The 6,216-nt window shown below is 47.0% G+C and overlaps 1 protein-coding gene across 1 annotated transcript in view; it reads left to right on the top strand.

The window, feature by feature from the left end:
• The first annotated feature begins 6 nt into the window (after positions 1 to 6).
• ZNF774 (zinc finger protein 774) overlaps positions 7 to 6,216 on the top strand; it is a 55,163-nt gene continuing 48,953 nt past the window's right edge. The window contains exons 1-2 of the mRNA XM_019640132.1: positions 7 to 556; positions 2,639 to 2,712. The gene's annotated coding sequence lies outside the window, so the exon portion shown is untranslated. The remainder of the gene's footprint in view (positions 557 to 2,638; positions 2,713 to 6,216) is intronic.

The following is a 6,216-nucleotide window of genomic DNA, read 5'->3' as shown; positions in this document are numbered from 1 at the left end:
CTGAGAAACAGTTTGTGTGGTCAACTCAACCCGGTCATGATGTACTGTTAAGACATCTGGACATAACAACACTGTTACAACAGCGGGATGCGATTTTGACTGAAATAACTGCACATTCTTTTTAGCTTCTGTAATTTGCTTTGCTTGTAGCCCTGCCTTATAAAAACCCTACCCCCCCGAGTCTTCGGGGCCGTTTTTCCTTAGTCGGAGAGACGGTTGCTGAGCTCAGCTTAATAAAACCTTCGGAACCCTAATTTGATATCCAGCCTCTTTGTTAATTGTCTGGACCCAACACATGGAGATTTTTTTTTCTCCTCTGATCTTAGAAACCAGAGTTCCAAGAGGGCTACTGTGGAAACAGGCCAACACTTTGAGCATGCGCACACATCTGGCTTTCAAACCATTCCCTGGACCAGCCCATAAGTCCCACAGGACTGTCTCAGGGACCAGCTAGGTGTGCAAGGGCCCAGCCCAGGAGAGGGCTTTGGGCTCCCACCACCAGAGCAGCTCTGCTTTCACATGTTTTCTATTACTGTAAGATTTCACCTGGAAAGAGGTTCCATTGTTAAAGAAGAAAATTGAATATTACTAATCCAAGTCCTTTGTCCATTTCCTTAATCGGAGCTCCTGAGCACATGAAATTTTGACTAGAAACAAATTCAAGCATGGAAAGGATAGCCCCAAACACAACTCATATCATCTTCAACTTGACATCACACCCAGTACTTCAGGGGAGAAGACATGCATACATGTCCATGAGCTGTGAGCCACATTCCTCAAAAATGTGACTGAAGGACTCCCAATAGTCTACATACATGGCATGCTTTCCCAGTTGCATTTTCCTGGTCCCTCAAAGGACAGGTGGTCTTAGAAACGTAAACAGGAACATTCTTTGATGGAAGCGCGCTGTATCAGTTATCAATATTACCGCAGAGAATAGGATGTCAATGTTCAGTGCTATACAGAGTGACTTACCTTTTCCCAGCAGCCTTCTGGAGTGGGAAAAGCAAGTATTGTCATCAATTTTGCAAATGAAGAAAATGAGGCCTCCTGAAGTGATGTGCCCCAGTCACTTTGCTAGTTAGTGGCACAAGTGTGTCTGAACCAGGTCTGTCATGCCTCTTAGGCTCTCAGTACTCCATCTGCTACACCACAAATTTCAGACAGGAGCTAATAATTCTGAAGGGCAACTATATGGGACAATGAGAGAGGCAGATGCCAGTACGTCAGTTTCAGCACGCATTCGGTTTCTAGGTCATTGATATATTTAGAAAAACATTGCACAGAGGTGTTTATAAATAGTGCATAAGAAGAAATGATTTTGAGATGAAGGAAATAAGCTTATCCTGTAAGAATTCAACTAACTTCAGCCACATGTAATGAGTAGAGATTAATGTTTCCTAGGTACACTGGATCCTCCATTTAACTCCATCTTAACCACTGATGCTAACCTATCACCAGAAGGGGCACGTTCAGCCGGGAAACCTGAAAGTGCTAACAAGTCAGTCTTGGGCCCTAAGCAGACTGCATTGTGGGGGCAGGAAAGAAAAGTGGGACTTTGAAGTGCAGCATTCATCAGCTGGGGGTATTCATAGCTGGTGTGTACCTGTCCCTCACGTGATCTCTTTCATCAATCACTATCTGATCACAAAGTCACCATTTTTCAGTAACTCAAGACCAGGAACAAGGAGTGTTCTGAAGGTGGCTTAGCATAGGAGATCCCCCACAGTGAATTAATAATAATTGGGGTTCTAGATTCTACTGGTCTCTTGGTCAACAGGAGCCTACCACCCAGGGTCTGGTCATCTCTGGGTGTACTGAGGAAATCTAGTCTCTGTGCCAGAAAAGCTGGGGACCAGAACTCAACCGTAGTAAATCTGCCAAGATGTGCCCCTCCCTGAGGCCTCCTGGCAGGCACCCTTCTCTCAAACACCAACAGTGTAAACAGACTGCAGGGACATTGTGCCTGCCAGGACTTGGGAGCCAGGAGGAGAAGCAAGTTCTGCAACTGCCTCGGGCCTATGAACCTTAGAAAGTTCCCAGTTGGTACACTGGAAAGAGGGAGCAGGAGAGAGGGAGCCAGGGCAGGTAGGCCCTGGAGACAGTGTCTGCTGATGCCAGAGGCATGAGCTCATTTGCACAAATGACTGGGCGGAAAGCCAAAGGGAATTAACCGCCAGCCCTCCTCTCCACCAGGCTCAGAAATTTTGTCTCAAAATCTGACCACCATCCCTGCTGTTCTACTTCCACTTCCTCTATAGCCTTGGGCTCTTTTATCAAGTGAAGAGGGTGAAAGAAGGAAAGACTCTAATGTTCTGTCCAGAGATTTGCAATAGTTCCCAGGCAGCAGGGAGGTTAAAACAGCCCTACATTTGAAAAACTCCAGGGCTGTCCGTGAGAGCCTGTGGGTACAGCAAACTGAGCCCACTGGGCTGCTGCTGAATTCCCTGGTTATGAGACGGGACCCCCATGGGGGATAAAGGGCTGGGAAGAGTCGCCACTGGTCACGTGCAAGGAAGGACCAATTACAGTTAAGGATCATTTTGATACTAGCTAAAGAGAAGACTCAAACTATCAATAGTAGCCAATACATTGTTTTTATTTTAAGGTTTTGTTGTTTTCTCAATTTGTTCCCTAGGTATTTCTTATGGCTTTAATAATGCAGTGGATCAACTGACTTCAGGACTGGAGTGGTTAAGCAACAGGTGCTGGGTAAGTCCCTTACTGACCTCCCCCCTGAAATATGGACCTCCCATCATACAGCTGTTGTCAAGATTAAGTGAGACATGCACATAAAGAGCTTAGCACAGAGCAGAGTAACTGCTCCATAAATTGTGTTCCTATGAGCTGTGTGGTTTATTGTAAACTATAAATGCAACCCAAAGGGAAGTAAAATTCCATGAAAAAAAAAATTAGGAAGTCTCATTATGACCTGCCTCAAATAGTAGAAATCTCTGATAAGAATGAGGGTGTGTGATTAGTGGCACAGCGTGGCTGCAACCAGGTCTGTCCAGCTCCCAACCATCCATCCACCACACCACAAACTTTAGAGCGTGATAGAGGGGACAGAGGACTGGCTGGGAGGGGAGCTGAGTGGGGACTTCTGGGGTGTTACTGAGTTGTTAATAGTGTATTCCGTTTGTAGCCATTCAATGAGCGGTACACTTTTGTGCATTTTTGTTATGGTATATTTCAGCAAAAAGGTTAAAACAAGGGTTACTGTCTCAGGATATGGTTGTATGAATACACTGGGATTAAAGAGTAAGATAAAGTCTCCCCCACCTCTCAGTTTGTCTAGATGGAGGACAAACAGATTGTGTTCTACAGACTTGGTTACAGTAACGATGCATGGTTTTTCACTGGCTTTTGATGATCTGTGACATTTCAAAAATATAAGTTGTTTCATTAGGATACTGGTTGGTTAGGTATTATAAATGTCTTCAACTTTGTCTCCATTCACCAATAGAAATAGATTGCAATTTAGGTGAGAGGGCACTGAAGTTAAAACTAACTTACATTTATCGTTTTACCAAAGGAGAGTGTAGGAAACCTAATCCATTCTCCAGGTCAGAATTTTGGGCGCCACCTGCCTCTTGCAATTTAGATATATCTCCATGAAGAGAACTCAGTTGGCAAAAATTGACTGAGCTCCTATCACATCCCAGGCCCTGAGCTGGGTGCTGGAGACAGAGTTTGGGACCTCAGTATGGGTATGAGCATGAAAAGTAGAAGAGGGAGAATCATGTAGGGAGATGTGTAACAGGTCCATGCAATAAGAGCCATAGGCACTGAAGTTGGAGAGGGTTGGGGTGTAATAGGCAGGGTCGGGCCTGCCAGAGAAGTGCAGGGAAGGCCTCATGGAGAAGGTGGTGCCCAGGCTGAGTCTTCAAAAGATGTACAGGTGTGCCCCCGGCAGACAGGGAGGCCCAGCATTCCAGAAAAGCAGAGTGAGCAGGTCGAGGCAATGCCCAGTGAGGAGTTGTCAGGGCGTAGAGGTGTGGTGACGAAGTCCCACAGAGGCCCCACTAGGAAGGCCTTGTCTGCCCTACCAGGAGCGTAGCCTTTCTGTGGGTGATGGGGAGCCCCAGAGGGTTTCAGCTGGGTACGGACAAGTCCCATTCTGTGCTGTAGAAGAACACTCGCACTGACCACTAAAGTAGCAGGAGGCAGAGCTAGAGCGAGCTTGGGGCACCAGCCGGGCTACTGCACTTGTCAGGCAGGGGCTTGAATGATGTGGAGGGTTTGGGGCTGGGAGATGTTAAAGCAGGGAGGCAGAATTTGTGGGGCATGCTTCTGGATGGCTCTGAGGGACACGAGGCAGGTAGGAAGCTTGGATGACTCTCAGGTTTTGGGTCGGGTGTGGCCAGGTAGATGGCCATGCTCCTCGCAAAGGAAATTCGGGGACGCAGGAAGAAGCCAGTGGAGGGGGACAGACCAGAAATCAAGAGAGGAACTAGCTGATGGAGCAAGGTCCTGAACCTGGAGGGAGGTGCAGGCTGACTGCGGGGAGCGATGGCTCTCTCCCACCGACAGCACCTCTCTAGGCTGAGCCTGGGGCTGAGAAGGGAGGGGGTGAAATACAGAGAAGTTTGTTGGTCTGGGGGTGGGACGCTGAGGGAGCCCACACCTGACAGGTTCAAGGCTCTCAGAGCAAGTGAGCTCAACCTGGGAGCTGGCAGGGGTCTGAGGAGAATGGCCAGAGGGTACAAGGTGGCCATTGCAGGAACTGGGAGAGGGACGTGACCCAAGTCATGTGAGAGACTTACTGAGGTGGACCTGGGGGCCACGCTGAGGGTGAAACAATTGCCTTTTTTTTTTTGCTTTTTGCTTTTTAACATTTGTAGGCTTTTAATTGTCCCAAGGCTGTTACCATGAACTTAAGAGACAAATTGGTGACAAAAACTCAGTCCCTAAATACACGTACATCTAAGCCTTTGTTAGAGACACAGGGGTAATTGAATTGTGAACAGAGATACGGCAGAAGTAGATCTGCCAAGAGGACTGGGGCTTCCTGATGTTTTTTAGGGGAAGGAGTCCATGCCCTTCGATGTAACACAGAGCCACATGAAGGCCACTGTGCACTGACCCCTCTTTGCCTCTGAAGACCCACTAGGGAGAAGAAGGACAGGCAGTGATGGGCTGTCCACCCTCCTAGAACCACGATCTGTCATTTCCCAACCTGATTCCAGCCTACTTCTGCAATTCCAACCAATCTTGTTTCCATTTTTCCAGGATATTATGCGTTTTTACCAGGTAGGGATGAGTAAAAAAAGGAAAGAAAGTTAGTTTCAAAAGCTTAATATCAATTCTTTTCTCAAGTTGAGACTTAGAGAGCCAGTATCGTCTATAACCCAAATTTCAGAACTTAATGTCACCTGGGAAATCATCCTGTTCTTTCTCTTATGCATCTTCCCAGCCAGATGGGAATCTTTCTTCTAGTAAAAGGTGATGAAGACAGGTGATGGGACTTCCTGTTCACAACTCCCTCTAGCACCCAGCACAGTGATCGCATTAACCACGGGGATGTCAGAGCCTCCATGGTTTGCTTAAACAGCTGTCCCTGCCTAGGTTAGAAGCGTCCTCCCCGTGTCTAATTCAGTCGATTATGGATAGAGATGATGCCCAATGGCCTCCTTGGGACACCATCTGGCTCCTTAGCCATAGATGCTGCTCCAAGTCTTGTTGTCAGACTGGATGTCTGGCAAAGGACAGTGGGAATGTGCGCGCTGCTCAAGCACACAGGTCTAGGTTCACCCAGCAGTGTGCTCTTTGAAGCCACTGATTGTTACTCCCCGAAGGTCTTGGACCACTTTCAGCCCTGGGCAGGAGGTGGGTGGGTGGGGAAGTAAGGTGGGGGTTTGCTGACAGTCAAGTTCAGGTTTTTCACACACATTAAAAGACAGACTCAGAATCGTACCATTTGGGACAATACAGATGGACTTAGAGACTATTATGTTAAGTGAAATAAGTCAGTCAGAGAAAGACAAATACTATATGATTTCACTTATATGTGGAATCTAAAAAACTGAATGAACGAGGAAAGTAAACAGAAGTGGTTTCAGAGATAAAGAGGAACAACTGATGGCTGCTAGTTGGGAGGGGGATGGGGATGAGAGAGAAGGGGGAGGGGTTAGACAGCATAAATATACAACTACAATACTGCCACAGGGACATGAAAGACAGTCCGAGGAATATAATTAATAATGTTGTAAATAT

Source organism: Hipposideros armiger, unplaced genomic scaffold (assembly GCF_001890085.2).
Source record: "Hipposideros armiger isolate ML-2016 unplaced genomic scaffold, ASM189008v1 scaffold_48, whole genome shotgun sequence".
Lineage (NCBI taxonomy): Eukaryota > Metazoa > Chordata > Mammalia > Chiroptera > Hipposideridae > Hipposideros > Hipposideros armiger.
This window is presented reverse-complemented; position numbering and strand designations above follow the sequence as displayed.